Consider the following 18,476-nt stretch of genomic DNA (forward strand, 5'->3'; position numbering starts at 1 on the left):
TTATTCATTCCATGAAGAGAGTTTTTCTAAATGAAAAATGTTTAGGACGTTCAGGAGAGGAAGAACAAATTAAAGAATGATCTCCACAGCAGAGACCTCAAGGCTCTCATGCGTGCAGGGCACAGTTCCAGTGCAATTGTCCGCAGGGACGGCAAGAGGGTCCCCACTGGGGTGCCTCGGGCTCCTTCCAGAACAGCAGTTGAAGCGGGTCCTACTGCAGGCCTGCAGCAAGGCTGGGGTTCCTCTCCTTTCCGAGTTCCTGCCTGATGGAATCGTGGATTTTCAGCAGCTTCCGGGAGCGGCCTGAACTGCAGAGGGCGCCCTGGGCATGTGTACTTCCACCTCCGCAGGCGCTGGCATCTCCGGGCTGGTTCAGGCCGCTTTGGACCCCATCGTCGGTAGCATCTGCGTCTTCTTGAGGTGACTGGAGCCCGTTTGTGGTTTCACCATTGACTCCTGGACATGGGAATCTCGAGGGCGTTTTTGGCCCCTCTCATTTCCGGGAAGGGCTCTGTGCCCCGTGCGGGTGCCGTCCAGCAGCCAGCTCACAGCAGAGCTCCCGCAGAGCTGATGGCATTGGCAGGAGTGGCGGCTCAGCACAGGGAAGTTATCCAGTGCCCAGGCTCAGGCTTGCTCTCGATTCAGGTCCCATGGCATGTGGGGCTCTGGACCTGCCTGCCTCCAAGACAACTCTTCCAAGGTTGATGGATGGAACTCCACAGCCTCAGCCTCCCAAGGCTTGACCGGCTCAGTAACACAGCTAGCCTAGGAAAACAGCAAATGGCTCAGTTCTTCCCTGACTGTGGGTTTTTGTATCATTCTGTCTTGTACAGGAAGTCGGATACCAAAATCCAATCATGTGGGGATTAACACTTATTTACCTTGCTAATTGCTTCAGGCGGTGATAGGATTATGGTGAAAATGTTATCATTCTGGAAGGCACTATTGAAACTCCTTGGATTTTTATCAGGTGAGGTGGTAAGAGCGTGGGGCAGGGGGTGAGAGAATGGGTCCAGTTATTGGGAGTTTTCCTATTTCAATAAGAAATTGTTAGTTTTCAATATTTTAATATTTTACAATTTGGTGAGATGTTATGTGTACATCTCATAGATATGATGTATCAAATTAAGGGAATTCACTGTTTCTAATTTGCTAAGATGATTTTTACATTAATAATATACAGGGTTGAATTAAAAAAATTTTTTGGTATCTACTGAGATTATCATATATTTTTTCTGCTGTTAACGTGAGGAATAATATTGATTGATTTTCAAATGCCCAACCAATGTTGAGTTCCTGACAAACACTATTAGATTATAACACATTTTTAAAAAAGCACTGGATTCAGAATACTAACATGCCATTTATGATTTTGCTCTGTGATTGGGAGAGATATTGACTGATCAAAAAATTGAGGAGGGGCACTAGAGTGATGCATGAAAATGGGCTTATTAATACGTAAACTTGTCAATATTTAAAAGGTCTTTCCTGTGACTGTCCTACCCAGTCAAAGACTTTTCAGATACAGGGAACATGTCTCATTTGGAGCATTTCAAAAGGCAAGATTGGCCTAAGTCATTCTATTTTTGAAGGCACCCTGAAGCAAATTTTAACCCAGAATGAATTGTTGAGGATTCCTCCTGCAGGGGAAGAACACTGAGGCACATGAGGTAAGCAGAGAGGCATATTTAATGGCCTGGCTTCCCCAAGGAAACGTTACTGAAGTAGACACCCAGGTGAGATTGTTTTATTCAAAAGTGCATTTCAAGAGTGAAATGGGCTTTGCAGACGCCACCGCTGCCAGAAGCCCTGTACTATCAGCCATGGTCAACCCCACCATGTTCTTCGACACTGACATCTCTGTTGACGGTGAGCCCTTGGGCCGCGTCTCCTTTGAGCTGTTTGCAGACAAGTTTCCACAGATAGCAGAAAACTTTCGTGTTCCGAGCAGTGGAGAGAAATGATTTGGTTATAAGGGTTCCTGCTTTCACAGAATTATTCCAGGGTTTATGTATCAGGGTGGTGACTGCACACAGCATAATGGCACTGGTGGCAAGTCCATCTATGGGGAGAAATTTGATGATGAGAACTTCATCCTAAAGCATACAGGTCCTGGCATCTTGTCCATGGCAAGTGCTGGACCCAACATAAATGATTCCCAGTTTTTCATCTGCACTGCCAAGACTGAGTGGTTGGATGGCAAGCATGTGCTCTTTGGCAAGGTGAAAGAAGGCAGGAATATTGTGGAGGCCATGGAGCACTTTGGATATGGGAATGGCAAGACCAGCAAGAAGACCACCATTTCTGACTGTGGACAATTCTAATAAGTTTGAGTTGTGTTTTATCTTAACCACCAGACCATTCCTTCTGTAGCTCAGGAGAGGACCTCTCCACCCCATTTGCTTGCAGTATCCTATAATCTTTGTGCTCTCGCTGCAGTTCCCTTTGGGTTCCATGTTTTCCTTGTTCTCTTCCATGCCTAGCTGGATTGCAGAGTTGTTTATGATTATGAAATAAAAACTAAATAACAAACAAAAAGGAGTGAAATGTCCAGTTCAACAACAGAAGACAAAACTGGTAAACTGAATAGAGGTGAAAAATTGAGTGACTTCTCCTTCCCAACCAGGCTGCCCCCAAAATCACCCTTTGGGTTTCCCTTCCACTCTCTTTTAATCCAAACACCACCCCCTCACTGTTACTTCCATAAATAAACATTCCTCTGCCCCATAGGTCTGGGTTTAGTCTCTTCTCTAGTACTACTGTAAAAGTGAAACAGCAAAATAGCCAACAGCACTAACTGTACTTTTGTTTATGGGAACTTTACTCATTCTTGCATGCAGGCTAGGATAATTTCGGAGCACTGAAATAAAATGGTGAAACGCTGTCTCTACTAAAAATACAAAATAGTTGGGCATGGTGGTGCACACCTGTAATCCCAGCTATTTGGGAGGCTGAGGCAGGAGAATCACTTGAATCCAGGAGGTGGAGGTTGCAGTGAGCCAAGATCATGCCACTGTACTCCAGCCTGGGCGACAAAGCAAGACTCTGTCTCAAAAAAAAAAAAAAAAGAAAAAGAAAGAAAAAAGAAAAAACAAACAAACAAACAAAATACAACAACAACAACAACAACAACAAAAAACTCATCCCACCATACCCACTGACCTCACTTTAAATGTATGGTCACCAGCTTCAAGTCCTCATCTTACCTTATTTGACCTCTCAGCAGCATTTGACCCAGTTGATTACTTTAACCTCCTTGACGTTTTCACTTGGTTGAAAATATGCATACCAGTTTTCTTCCACTTTTTAAAATTTGCCCTTCTCTGCTGCTTCCTCCATATAGCTGAAAATAGATTGGAAACATTAAATATGTGAAAATCCATAATGATACTACAAAATAACTCATTGTACACATGGAAAGTTTTTAGAACACAAAAGAATTATTGGGAAACTGGTAAATAAAAGAAAACATTAAATATTTATCCTGATTTTCTTGCACAACTATATGTCAGGATAAACAAATAGTTGATAAGAAAATGTCCTTCCTTTTATAAGAAGTCTATCTAATAAAGGAATGAGAAAATCATAATATCACCGTTTGTAATCCCCAATGAAGTAATGAATCTAGATAATGTCCTTCAATGGCTCCTGAAATCATCAGGTGATAATCTGATGGGGAACTTTATAATAAATGGATTGGGCTGATACTTTTAAAACCACTAAGTGGAGACAACCAGACAATAAAATGATACAATATGAGTCTCCGGCTCAATCTAAAAAGTATTATTGCCAAAAAAGCTCAGACTTCAATTTGATCTAGCTTCACTTGTAACTACCAGCCAAGAGAATTACACCCTGGGGATGTAATTAGTCAAACCTAGAGTGTCAAACTTACAACAGAATTTCTTTAACAAATACATTTTAAGGAAAAAGTGGAGGGGAGACTATTATAGATTTTTTAAAAAGAGAGAGAGAGAGATAGGCCGGGTGCATTGAATGCCTGTAATCATAACACTTTGGGAGGCTGAGGCAGGAGAATTTTTTTGAGGCTAGGAGTTTGAGACCACTCTAGGCAACAGAGCAAGTCCCTGTTTCTTTAAGAAATATATTTTAAAAAATTAGCCAGGTGTGGTGGCGTGCCCCTGTAGTCTTAGCTACACAGGGGACTGATGCAGGAGGGTTGCTGGAACCCAGGAGTTCAAGGCTGCAGTGAACTATGATGGCACAACTACATTCCAGTTTGAGTGACAGAGCAAGACTCTGTCTAAATATATATCTATATGTATGTGTATACACATACATATGTATATATCTATAGATATAGATATGTGTGTGTATATATATATATAGAGAGAGTGTTTTAGGCAGGTTCTCTAGAAAGCAGAGGCTGAAGCTAGGATTAAGATGCCAGCAGCTCATTTGGGTTGTGCACACTCAGGTCAGTTATTGGAAAGGACGGACGGAGGTGAGGGAAGGGAAGATACTAAGCAGTGTGATGTGATGGGTGCCATTGTGCTGCCTCTGCCTTCACAAGCCAAGAAGTCAGCAGGTGGCTACTTGGTGCAGGGCTTCTCCAGCTGGATTGTAAGGAAAAGCCATACCTTGGACGGCTCGCTGAAGAAAAAAAGAAGTGGCTTATTTGCTTGGTCCTTGTTCTTCACTGGTCATATTTTACCCTTGGAGGAGTTAACTCCTGCCCTTCTGGATTGTCACATTCAGTCTCCTGACCTTTCTGGACATCAGCTCCCATACTTAGTGGGGAAATGTTCCACCCAAGACCAAAAGTAGCATTAAATCAAGAGGGAGAAAGAAAAGTTATTGAAAAGATGCATAAGTTTGCGTCTCAAAGCAGTTCACCCCCTTTCCCACGCAGATCCTCTCATATGCTACCTATATATCCAGCTCCCAAGTCACAATATGGGATTCCTTTTTATCCCTTTGGAACGAAAATGTTCTCACTTGTTTCCTGTGAGGAGAGGTTCAGGTCTAATTAATCACAGACTCTTCTTTAAGGCTGCTAATCATGATCTCCTAGAAGAGGAAGGCAAGACAGTAAACCAAATACATCATTCCCAACCAACCTCTGTAGCTAGTCTCAAGGCAGTTAAATTGCTCCCCAATGGTGACACTAGGTGGAGCCATAGGACCAGGTGGGATTCCTTATCTTCTCAGACAGGGTGGTGGATGCACAGCCAGAGGAAAACATGGGTTATGAGATAATTTGTATAGTAAAGCCTCAGAAAATATTTTCTTTCTTTCTTTCTTTCTTTTTTTTTTTTTTGTTAAAGTGTTATGTGTATGTGGGACAGGAGTAGGGGGTGCGGGAGGATGGGCTGACCATTTTTGACTCATCTTGAAACAATTTTCTTTCCCCTGGAATTTTAGTTTATCTAGTTCTCTTTGATTCTACAGGTCTCCAAATCCCCTAAAAATATGATAGTTTTAAATTTCCAGCTTTTCCCATTCTTATAGTCAAATATTGGCTTACAGGATTTACTTCATTTTGCTTAGAAGAGTTCTCATATTAACTTGTCGGGTGCAATGGCTCACACCTGCAATACCAGCATGTTGGGAGGCTGAGCAGGGGCAGATTGCTTGAGGCCAGGAGTTCAAGACCAGCCTGGCCAACAAGGCGAAATCCCCTCTCTACGTCGTGGTGCACACCTGTAATCCCAGCTACTCGGGAGGCGAGCCAGAGGTTGCAGTGAGCCAGGATTGCACCAATACACTCCAGCCTGGGCAACAGAGTAAGGCTCTGTCTCAAAAAAAAAAAAAAAAAAAAGAGTTCTTGTATTAACTTGTAACGTAGTCATATTTTCTCATTAAAACCATTACCCTAGACTGTATCATTCTTCAACTTTCCCATTTCTCCTGTATTTCATAACCATTATTATTACTATTATTTTTGCAGAGTTGTCTATATTTGCCCTCTTCTTTTTCGCTTTCCCAGTCACATTTCTACCCATTGCAGTCCGGCTTATGCCCCCACAATTCCTCAAAAGTTTCTCTTCTTCAAATCACCAACATCTCTTCCTAATCACTACATCTACTGCATACTTTCAATCATTATCTCACTTGACTTCTCAACAGCACTGAAATTACTGCACACTCTTTCCTTCCTGAAAGCTCTTCTTTCCTCTGCATCTGTGATGTCACATTCTTATGTTTTTCTTTCTATCCCACTCACTATTCCTTGTCATTTGCTAGTCTCAGTTTCTGGGTTGAGTTCTTATATTCCAGGATTCTTCAGGATAATATCTTCAGTTCTTTTTATCCCTCACTGTTTGCAGGATAACATATCATTTTTTTCAGTAATTTTTTTGTTTGTTTTTACCCCATACATTTACTGCCATTTAATCTAGGACAGTACTATGTAAAAGAACTTTGGAGGTAATAGAATTGTGGACTTAATGAGAATTGCAATCCCATAGGAGTCTTTCAAGGAGTTTCTGTCAGACTGCACCAAAGTAGTGTTTCAATCCACTGTTTATATACAGGTGGTGGCAGCTCAGTATGTGCTCAGAAGTTACATCAAATGTGCTCAGAATTACATTACGTGTGCTCAGAAGTTACAAGCAAACAAAATGTCATCAAAGTTTGGATGTGAGGGTACATCTGGTTATAGATTACAGAGGCATAATCATTAATCCCGTTGTACATTATCTTTTGTACAGAAAAAGGCAAGGACCAGAATCATTGAACTTATCTTTTCTAAAAAATGCATTGATTCAGGCAAGAGATGTGGGAACCTGTGCTCTCCCCTTCTTATCGTTTTCAAGGCATTCTTTTGGAGGGCTGTGCTCAGTCACCAAGTCAGGGGCTCTGTGAAATTCTGTTGGCAAGGGATTATGTGAAATTCTGCTGGCAAGAAGAATGAGCAAACACAGCTTCTTACATTTACTATTTTGTCTCACAGAAACATTCTCTACTTGCATTGTGCAATATAGTAGTCCTTTACCACCAGGATAGTGAGCACTTGAAATGTGATACTGTGACTAGGAATTTAATTTTAAATTTTGTTTAATGTTGATAAATTTACATTTAAATAGCCACATATGGCTAGTGGCTACTGTATCACACAGCCACACAGCCCACATTTAGACCTGGAGGTATTCATTGTTTTATGGAAAGATATTATATTAGAAAAATCAGAAAAAATGCTTGGTGACATTTCATGTGGGAAATCAGGACATTGAGGAAGTCATAACCAGAAGGAAGATCTGGGCTAGATATTACAGAAGAGGCTGGAGTTCCTGCAGAGAGAGGCAGGAGCATGACAAGGAAGAGAGGTCATCGAGGCTGGGGTGAGACATCTGACTTAGCGTCAGGAGCCACGTCAGTGCCTCATAAAATCCAATCTCCATTCAGGTGAGCGCCACACCCTGTCTGTGCAAAGACACTATAACAACTGTCCTTTATCTTGTGATTCTATTGACAGCAGCCAGCAACTCTCCCGTGTCTATCCAACAGCAGACACACCATTCTGTGCCCTCATATTTTGATACGTAACAATCTGACTTACCTTCATGTGGACAACATGAAACAGCATATGAAATGAATGCCAAAACTAAGCATCACTACTTAAAATATTTATGCAAATTTAAAATTTTAAACACAGATTTAATTTGTTTTTATTTATTGTCTCTGTTGATCTTTTTTTTTTTCCCCTCTCTCTGGTATGTTGCTAATTTTCCTGTGTTCTGTTCTTCACTTTGTTAAATCCTAGGATAAACTCAGACTGGGATATGCATGGTTCCTTTCTCACATGCCTTTTGCTACAGAGCTGTTCTGATGCTGGTCATCTGACTGTCTCTTCTACTTCCTGTTATTATCTGAAAATGGTAGTCAAAAGCTTGGCTTTCAGTAACTATTCAGACAGGTTTGAAGAACAGTCACTAGCAATCCCCAGGTGACATTTCAGTAATGGCTTCATATAGTCTGAAAATCAGAGAGAGGGTCAGTTTCTTTAAGCAGACTTGCTATCTGGGAGTTCACTTCTCTCTGGGATATACTTTCCAAGACCCTGCCTTTAACTGTTAGCCATCTTTCAGTCACCCATGCTCAATTCACTCATTCACTTAGCAAATATTTATTGAGCTCATACTAAGTGCTTGGCTTAGTTCTAGATGCTCGGCATATAGAATTTAACAATGAACAATTTCCTTGTTTTCATGTAGGAGAGAGGAGAAAGAACAATAAACAAATACATATGTAATATACTGTTAGGAAAAGTATGAAGAAATGTAACAACATGTTAATAGGCTGGAGAGTAAGGAGATGGAGAGGGTGGTTATTTAAGATGAAGCAGTCAGGGAGGTCTCTCTGGGAAGGTGACAAGAGAGTGGACATTGGAAAGATGGGAGAGTGTGAGCCATATGAATGTCTAGGGAGAAGGGCATTCTGGACAGAGTGACAATCCAGCACAGAATGAGCTTGATCTGCTGTAGGAAAAGGAAGAAGGTCAATTTGGTCAAACTGGCAGAAGTGAGCCAGAAAATAAAAAGAGGTGAAACTGGAGAAATAGGCAAAAGCCAGTTATTTTAGACCTTATAGGACATGGTAAGGAGTTTGGGTTTCATTCAAAGTATTATGGGAAGCCTATTATGGTGGCTCACTCTTGTAAACACAAAACTTTGGGAGGTCAAGGCAGGAGGATTGCTTGGACCTAGGAGTTGGAGGACAGCCTGGGCAATGTAGTGAGACTCCCATGTCTACGAAAAATAAAAAATTAGCCTGGCTTGACGTTGCACACTTGTAGTCCCAGCTACTCAGGTTGCTGAGGCAGGAGGACTGCTTGAGCCAGGAGGTCGAGGCTGCAGTAAGCTGTGATTATGCTACTGTACTCCATCCTGTGTGACACAGCAAGACACTATCTCAAAAAACAAAACAGAAACAACAACCAAAATCCAAAGTGTTATGTAGGACTTTGAGGCAGGGGTGAGGCATTATCTGATTTATGTTTTAGGCAGATCATTCTAGTTGCTATCTGGAGACCTGACCACTTAAGAGTATAAAAGGAATCAGGGAGTCCAGGTGCAAGCCTACTGCAGGGATTTAGGTGAACAAAGATGGTTTCTTTCGTATAGATAGCAGCAGTGAAAGTGGTAAACAGTGGTGAAGTTTGAAATAAATTTTGAAGGTGGAATAAATGGAAGTTTCTGATGAGTTGGATGTGTGGTGTAAAGAAAAGAGTAAAAATATCTCCTATGCCTTGAGTCTGAAAAACTAGGTGAATATTGGGGCCATTTATTGAAACAAGGAAGTGTGGAGAGGCTGACTAGGGTTCACCAAGCATAGATGTCAAGTAGGCAGCTGGAGATTTAAGCCAATGTAAAGATGTAGGTTTAAGATTCAATATCTAGATGTATTTAAAGCCATGGAACTGAGTGAGACCACTCAAGGAGAGGGGAGTAGATAGACAAGAGTGTTGAAGACTGAGGTAAAATGTTGGAAGAAGTAAAGGAGTCATCAATAGAGGCAGAATGGAGATGTCCAGTGAGATCTGAAGAATTTTCAAGGGAAAGGAGGTGATAACCTGCTACAATGATGGTTATAGGTAAATTAAGATGGAGATCACTGGTGTCTGGAGAAGGCCAAGTTCAGGGGAGTGAGAGGGGTGAACACTCAATCAGTGTGTGCTGAAACCACAATGAGAGCCAAGGAAGAGAAGACAGTAAGATTAGATAACTCTATTTAGAGGTTTTTCTCTAAAGGGTTGCTGAGGAACAAAGCAATAGTTGGAGGTGAATTAAGGGAGTCTAAGGAGGGATCTTTACTTGCTTATGAGAGATATTACAGAAATATTATATGGTTCCCTTTTGAGAGCTGAGTTTTAAGGGCAAAGATACAGAACTTGGAGGGCAGAGCTTGCTCTCTGCTCCCTGCAGAAACACTCCAAGAGACTTTTGCCTGAGAACTTAGCTTGCATAGAAGGAATGGAGTCCAGCAGCTGGGGTCAGCATAGCCAACATTATTGGGCATTTTGGGATGATCTTTAGATCTGCATTTTGTCCTGAAGTTTCACAGTGAAGTTCTAATTGGGTAGCCCAATCATGTAGCCTTTGGTAACCCCACATGTGCTATTTTCCCCTGGTGACTGGTGAAAGTGAATGTAAATAGTGGATTAGTGTGGTTTGAGGTCTATGGAGTGTAATAGGCCAGTGTGGTTGTGTTCTAGGTGAGAGTGCAAGATCAAAGGGCAAACCCATGTGCCCCCTTCTCAAGATGGGGATAACAAGGGAGAACGTATTGATGCTATTCTGTCTTTTTTTGTCTGCTGTTACCTTTTCTTCCTTGTTTTTGAGAAGTTCTCAGGCTCTCTTCAACACCATCCCACCAGGAAAGTAAGTTAACATGAACTGACCTATCCTGATGTAAGCAAAAAGAGTGAAACTCTGAAATATTTGAGGAGATTAATTTTGATTCAAACATGAGTGACCAGTGGCCTGCGACACAGCCCTCAGGAGATACTGAGGACATGTGCCCAAGGTGGTCAAAGCACAGCCTAGTTGTATACATTTTGGGAAACATGAGACATCAATCAACCACATTTAAGATGTAAATTAGTTTGATCCAGAAAGGCAGGACAACTTGAAGCAGGGGACCGTGAGGGGGAGAGGGGTTTCAGGTTATAGGTAGATTTAAAGTTTTTCTGATTGGCAATTGATTGAAATAGTTATTATCAATAAAAAGAAATGTCTGGGCTATGATAAAGTGTTGTGGAGACCACAGTTTTATCTTGCAGATGAAGCCTCCAGGTAGCAGGCTTCAGAGATAACAGATTATAAACGTTTCTCATCACACTTAAGATCTGTGTTGATATTAAACGCTGGCTGGGTTTTCCTGAATTCTAAAAGGGAAGAGGGTATAATGAGCCATGTCTGACCCCACTTCCCACCATGGCCTAAATCAGCTTTTCAGGTTAACTTTGGAGTGCCCTGGCCTAGAGGAGGGGTCCATTCAGATGGTTGGTGGTGGGGTGGGGTGGGGGCTTAGATTTTTAATTTTGGTGTACAGGTTTTATGCTTCTTCTCTTCTTTTCCCATTTTAAAACAGGTGGCTGAAATTTACCTCATGAATAAAAACCGGGAAATTGTGACATCAAATATTATAAATGTAGGGAGAGGTGGAGTAAAAGTGTAGAGTTTTTTTAATGCTATCAAAGTCAAGTTATCAGCTTATCACCATTATAAGATTTTTTTTGTAAGCCTCATAGTTCTCATGGTAACCACAAAGCAAAAACCTATAGTAAGTAAAAAAGGACTTTTTAAAAAAAGAAATCAAAACATATAAGCATAACACTGGAGGAAATTTCTTAATCACAAAGAAAGACCAAGAGAAGAAAAAAACAAAGGTTCTATAAAACAATCAGAAAACTATTTAAAAAATGGCAATAGCAAATCCTTATCTATCAATAATTATCTTGAGTTTAAAAGAATTAAATTCTTCCATCAAAAGTCATAGAGTGGCTGAATGAATAAAAAAACACCCAATCATAACCTGCCTACAAGAGACTCACTTCATCTGTAAGAATACAACACATAGAATGAAAGTGATATAAATGGAAACCAAGAGAAAGCAGGAATAGCTATACTTAGAACAGGTAAAATAAATTTTAAGTCAAAAAGTGTAAAATGAAACAAAGAAGGTCATTATGTAATGATAAGAGGTTAATTTAGCCAAAGGACATAACAAATGTAAATATATACATGCCCACACAAAAGCACCTAAATATATACAGCAAATAGTAATAGATCTGAAGGAAGAGATTAGACTATAACACAATAATAGTAAGAGATTGCTATACTTAACTTTTAGCAATGGACAGATCATCCATATAGAAAAATCAATAAGGAAACACTAGCCTTAGACTATACCTTAGACCAAATGGACCTAACAGACATACACAGGACATTCCTTGCAATAGCTGCAGAATACACATTCTTCTTAAGCACAAAAGGAACATTCTCCAGGATAAATAATATGTAATCATATATGCCACAAAATATGTCTTAACAAATTTAAGAAGATTGAAATCATATCAAATATCTTTTATGAACAGAATGATATAAAACTAGAAATCAAGAGAAATTTTGGAAAACTCACAAACACATATAAATATTCAATAAAACATCTAGTCTGTAATCCAGAACTACTGAGTCAAAGCTTCCAACTGTGAGGGCTAAGAAGTTTTGTTTTAAAAATTTCTGATATGGCAAGTTCACTAATATGAAATCTAGCTAGAACTAGTGATAACGTTTGGTAGATGTACCCCAAATTATTCTTTGTGAATAATTTTATTTATTCATTTTATATACAATTATGGGATAATATTGTATATTGTATGTGTATTCAGACAGAACCCCAAGCCCAATTAGCTTAAGCAAACAGAGTTTATTGGCTTATGACTGAGAAGTCTAAAGCTGGTTCTGACTTTAATAACTACTCAATCTAGGGTGTCGGATATCTTCACCATCTTTATTTGGGAGTTAAGGCCTTTCTTTTCCTTAACCAAGTTCTAGGAAGAAAAGGTCCAGGACTTGTTTTCATTAGCCTGTCTTTCATGATGTACCAAGGAAATGAGTTACCTTAATTTAATCTAATTAACTTTTTTGACCTATGTGGGTTGGAGTCAAAGCACCACTTGAAACACGTGAGATGTTTTTCCCATAGGAAAGGGAAGTTCTATTAGCAGAAGAAGGAGGGGAAAGACATCTGCTGATCAGAAGAAAACAACAGATGTGATTAACACGCACTACATAGTTCTGCTTCCTGCTGTTTTCACTTAATGTTGTATACTCATCACTTTTTCATATCCTCAAAAATTCTTTGAAAATCTGATATTTTATTACCACACAATATTCTACTTTATATGGACAGTCTATTGGTTATCAATTGCTGCAAAATAAATTACCCTCAACAGCGTAAAACAACAAAAAATCTATTATATCCTATAGTTTCTCAGTGTCAGGAATACCTGAGTGGCTTAGCTGGGTAGTTTTGGCCACGTTCTGTCATGAGTTTGCAGTCAAGCTGTCCGCTAGAGGGAAGACGTTGGTCAAAGGGCACACAATTTCAGTTATATAAGATAAATAAGTCCTAGAGACCTACTGTACAGCATAGCACCTGTAGTTAAAGATACTGTATTGAATACCTAATTTTCTAAGAGCATAGATCCTAAATGCTCTTATCACAAAATAAAATATAAAATAAAAGAGGCTCCTGCTTTTTGTCTTTCCACATTCTGCCCCAGGCCATCTCCCAGGCCCTGGGAACATCTTTGGCTTGTGCAAGAGCAGCTCAGAAGTGCCAGGGGTTAAAGCCCTTGAGACCAACGCTTGGGAGAATGGTGTTGGAGTATTTGCTCCGCCTTCCATCTTTCAGGTGAACCATTCAGAGAAAGTCTGTACACCACTCAGAAGTCCCAGCAGAAATGAATATCCATTGCTGATGGCAGGGACCTCAGTAATGCATCCTTACATGAGCTCTCCCTGCTTCCTCATGTCCCTCTCCAAGCTCCCTTGACCTGGTTCCCTAGTAGATCTTTTTAAATAAACTGCTTGCACCTAGTCCTTGTCTCAGGGTTTGAGTTCAAGGAAATACAAAACAAATCACCCTTTAAAAATGTTTTTAAAAATTACATGGCATCAATATTTCAAACAGTTATGTAGCAACCATCTTGTTGAGCTAAACTCAAAGTCCCAGAAAAGGGAACAAGGATTCTTTACTGTCATACTAAGTAAATGTAATATTGTGTACATACCCTGTCTTACTGTGTTTTTGAATTAGTTAAAAGCCATCTCCATATTTCCTTTAGTAAACACATTATAGCCAATTGCACAATAGATGCTAACAGAAAACATTACTTTTCAGATATGGAATGTTCTAAGCTATATATTCCAAAGATTGTAAGAGATTTTCCTCCAAGAAAATGAGAGTAATTAAAATCCTCCATATTTGGCATCCTCTTTCCTGGGATGATGAAGGCCTCTAGCTCTTGGCAGGTCAAGCCATTAAGGAAATCTGTGTGGCCATTTGAACAGGAAGGATTATACACTGACTACAGTTATCACTGGTCCAGAGGTAGAACATGCCAAAACTACTATTCAGGATAATTTTGAACTTGCTGATATGTCAATTTCAGTAAAAAGAGTAACAAAGGACAGCCTGAAGTTTCCTGGGCTGGTGATGTGTGAACCCCCACGATTCTATGCAAGTCCAATTGCTAGAGAAGTGGCTTCAAATAAACTCTAAATTACTTTGGGCATATAGGAGGAGGGGAAGGAAGATGGCTACTCCATTAGTCCTCTTTATCCTTAATTTTTACAAATTGTGTATATACTTTATGCAATAGAAATTTACACTACAAATTCTGAATAAATCAACATGCTATCATTGTTTACCATCACTATAAAATGGTGGAAGAGTAAGTCCATTTATTCATGCAGAGATGAAACAGTTTTAAATTTATATTTTGACCTCATTAAAATTCTCAACTTACAAAAAGAACTACTAGCCAATCTCTTAGCCCAAGTGTTTGTTAAAACACTTGTTTGTTTGGGAACTTAACTGAAAACACAATTCTCAAGGAAATTGGCAGAATTATAACTATAAGCTTATAGTGACTCAATATATATTAAAAGGTTTAGGTAAAATATATAAGAAAATGCTAATATGTAAACACTGCAAATATTTTAGTGAAGTAGAAAATACTTCTATCATATAAGGAACCAGTCTAATTTATGCTTAGATTTTTCACATATTGAATTTTGTGGTCAGTGACTAATTTCTTTTGTTTCTAAAATGAATGACATAATTTTAGCTAAAAGCATAGAAACTTGGGGATCTAGCAAGCATTTGCAGCATTATAGTGAGCAAATGAAGATATGCTTTTTAGAAAACACTATCTTAAAGAAACTTCTCAGACTTTTATTGCTACTTTCAAGGACACCTTGAGTGTCTGAAGACTCTAGATTAAGATCCACTGGTTTGGCTTGCAGATTCTTTCTCTTGGAAATCTGCCTGGGTCATATGGTGCAAATCAAGGCTAGGGCCCTGGTAACCTAAAATGATCACCCTCCCAATACCTGACTATTATAAAGATCATAAAACAGCCTCAGAGATGAGTTCATAGCAAAGTCCACTCTAGAGGCAATTCTCTTACAAGTGGATCCTGCAGGGCGATATGTTTGATTAGCATCAGGGCGATATGTTTGATTAGCATTTATAGACTGAAGTTTCCCTTTGTGAGGTCAGAGCTGGACTGTCTGCTGCTCCTGCCTGTGCTGAGGCCTGATCGTCAGCTTGACAGTAGATCACGAGGAAGCTTTACTTTAAGTTCCAAGACAGAGAATTTTAGATTTTCTGCTTTCCAGACTACCCACCATCCCCATGGAAATGGAAATCCACTCCAAATCCCACCTAAACACACACACACACACACACACACACACACATGCATGAGCAGAAAATAGACTTATTGATACAGGTTCCTGAGCACAGGCCTACAAAATGCTTTTTCGTTTTTGACATCTAATGATTTAAGATGTGGTTTATACCTAGAGAAGAGCTAAATATCAGGAAAAACATTCTCTTCTTTTTCCTAGTCTTTTCTTCTTTCTCATTGAAAAAGCTAAATGCTGAATTCACAATTTTTATAGTGAAGCCAGCTTATCTTTTTTAGATCCTAACACTCAGACTTTTAAGTAGCTGGCTTTAGTTCTTAAAATAAAATTGGTAACTTTTTTCTCCTAACTCACCTTTTTAAAAAACACCCCAAAGGGAGTTCTTTTTGCATTTTGGGCAATTCACTTTAGGATTACAATAATTCAAAAAATGTGTGAATATGTATCTTGGTCAACAGAATAGCATCTGGAATTCCAGCATGCAACCTGTCAGTGTAGCAGAGACATCTGGTTTCTGTGTAACCGTAGTGTTTGTTTAGTTTTCTTAACTCTATGGTGGACAAAATCTCTGTTGCTATAATTTGATACTGAAAAATGTTCAGGGTTAGCTTTCTTCCTCGTCCCTTCCTTTTTTTGTCTCTATTTTATTTTTTTAAGTTTAGAGTCATAGTACGAGGATTTTCAGGGATATTACTGATATGACTGCCCCAGCAAGAACACTACCATCACAGAGATTCTGCTTTCATCCCAAGGACAACTCTGATGCCTTTCACTTTCTGTGCTCTTCCTACTGGCCTTGAGTCCTCAATGGTTAGAAGGTCACTTGCTTTAAAGAGAACTTGATAAAACAGCCAAGAGGGACTCAAAGGTTTAAGTTCTCTGTTTCCCTCTGGTCTTTGTCCCAGCCCCCTCCATATGCTCTTGAGTTTAGCATGCCTCTGAATTACCAAATACACAAAGCTAACCATCTCCACTTTCTCCTCCTCAGAAGGCTCTTCTTTCTCAAGCCTTCTGGACACTTTAGCCCTTTGCAGCAATCTGAAGTTCAGTGACTGATCACAGCTTAATTAATGACAATATTAAGCAACATTGAGCACCTGTGGTGTTGGAGGCACACACTATGTTGCATGCTATCTCTTTTCATCCTCAAGGTAACTGATGTAGAGTATTATTTTAATTGGTGAACCATGAAGCTGAGGTTCTGTAAAGTTCAGTTGCTTGCCCAAGATCATTCAGGTATTAGAGCCTGGATTTGAGCCCAGGCATGTTCAATTTCAGTCTTGAAAGTTAGTTCACTATAGGATACTGCAAGAATGACCACTTTACCCAGGGATTGTAGTATAAGTATCCACATGCAGCATAATAAAGTAGAATAAAATTCTGTATTCAGGTCTGGACTGTGCCATCGCTTAGGTGTGTAATGGGGGCAAGTCTCCCCACCTTTTAGAGTACCAGTGACTGCTTTACAAGGTGAAGGTCAGTCACAACTAAGGCCCCTCACCACACCGAGGTCCTGGTATTTCCTGATTCTAGACAAAGGGAAGAAGGAGGAATTAAACCTGGGTTAGGGAAAGATTAAATCATGGAGAGAAGGGAGATCAGGATTTCCTGTAAACTTGGAGGTTGAGCCTGGACACTGCATATGTAGATGAATATGTGTCTGAGGCAGAGCGTGGAAAAGTCTGACTACATTGCCTAGGATAATTACCTTTTTGACTTTAGTTGGTGGAGTGAGAGCTGCCTCTTTTTTCTGTAGTTGAGCCCCTGTTCTGAGCTCTTGTTACAAATGTCTCCAAAGCACTCATTCCCCATTTCCTTCTTCTTCTATCCTCTAATGCACCTGGCCTTTACCTGAGGTCCCTACAGGCTCTTTACCCCTCAAATGGGAGGCACAGATGCTTAGGGTGTAGGTTGGGGAGGAAGGAGGGTATGGCGCTCTGGACTTCACCCCGATGGATTCTTCTAGCCATTGAGAGCCAGATCCTTCCATTATTTGGAGTTTCATAAACCTGTGTTGAAGGAGTCCTCTTTTCTCACTTTTCCCAGCACTCCTGGCCTTGTCACCTGAACTTCCCCGGGACAGTGCAGGGGGCTTACCTGCCTGTAAGCCTTTCTGCATGCATGTATACAACTCACCTCAGTAAAACTCTTTCCTAAAGATGGTGTCACATGCTTATGGGTTGCTCTCTGAATGCTCAAGATAATAAAAAACTATCATTTGTTGAAGGTCTATTAAAGTCTCAGACATTTTAGTAGCAGCCTTAGACAAGTTATCTAACTTTTTTTTTTTTTATTCCTCACCACCCTCTTAGTCAGCTGTCATTATCCCATTTGCTTATAAGGAAATTGTTGCTCAGAGATTTTAAATGAGCTTCACAAAGTTATTCAGCTAGTAACAAGCAGAGTAAATGGTTTTCCTGCTTGAAATAAAAGCATTGCCCTTCCAAGGCTATTTATCATGAACTTGCTTTCTTAGCTGAAAATGAAAGCACATGCGTTGATCAGATTCAGTGCACTTATGGTGTCCACTAACAGAACACTTGAAGTCATGATTATCCTGGATGAACTGGGAGACACATTTACTGAACCACTATTTCACAATGGCCTCTTTTCTTATCTCATTCATGATCCCTATATGTAGTAGGTCTCAGCTCGCTGCTAGAAAGGAAGCAATATGACATTATGACAAATGGCATAATGCTGACCAGGCTGCTTTATCTGACTGTCTGGTTTTGTGTTTGTTGTGCTTTCTTTTCCTCTATGGTGTAAACAGTAAAAGACCTCAAATTATGGAGGGCTTCAAGAATTTTCCTGTTCTCTCTATCATTGTTTTTATGTTAAATTTGAGCACATGAGATTGCCAATTGGACAAACACTCTTTTCTTTTCCTTTTTTCTTGAGCAAAGCAAAAAAGTTCTGATTTTCCTATTTGCCTTACCTCATAGGTTGAAAGCCTACTTTTTGCTAATGTAATGCCATGTAATTGTTTATTTATTTCTCCCTTTTAATAATAGATTTTTTAAAGGAAAGTTACCAACCCCAAAAGAACTTGTAATTGGTGGGGCTTCAGGC

The 18,476-nt window shown here is 39.8% G+C and overlaps 1 protein-coding gene and 1 pseudogene across 1 annotated transcript in view; one reads left to right on the plus strand and one right to left on the minus strand.

Annotated features, from left to right (window-relative positions):
• Positions 1-18,476, minus strand: part of LOC129397783 (uncharacterized) — a 119,941-nt gene that overhangs the window by 38,454 nt on the left and 63,011 nt on the right. The window contains exon 2 of the mRNA XM_055112415.2: positions 3,207-3,343. The gene's annotated coding sequence lies outside the window, so the exon portion shown is untranslated. The remainder of the gene's footprint in view (positions 1-3,206; positions 3,344-18,476) is intronic.
• Positions 756-2,934, plus strand: LOC134730433 (peptidyl-prolyl cis-trans isomerase A-like; annotated as a pseudogene).

The sequence above is a fragment of the Pan paniscus genome, chromosome 4, assembly GCF_029289425.2.
Source record: "Pan paniscus chromosome 4, NHGRI_mPanPan1-v2.0_pri, whole genome shotgun sequence".
Lineage (NCBI taxonomy): Eukaryota > Metazoa > Chordata > Mammalia > Primates > Hominidae > Pan > Pan paniscus.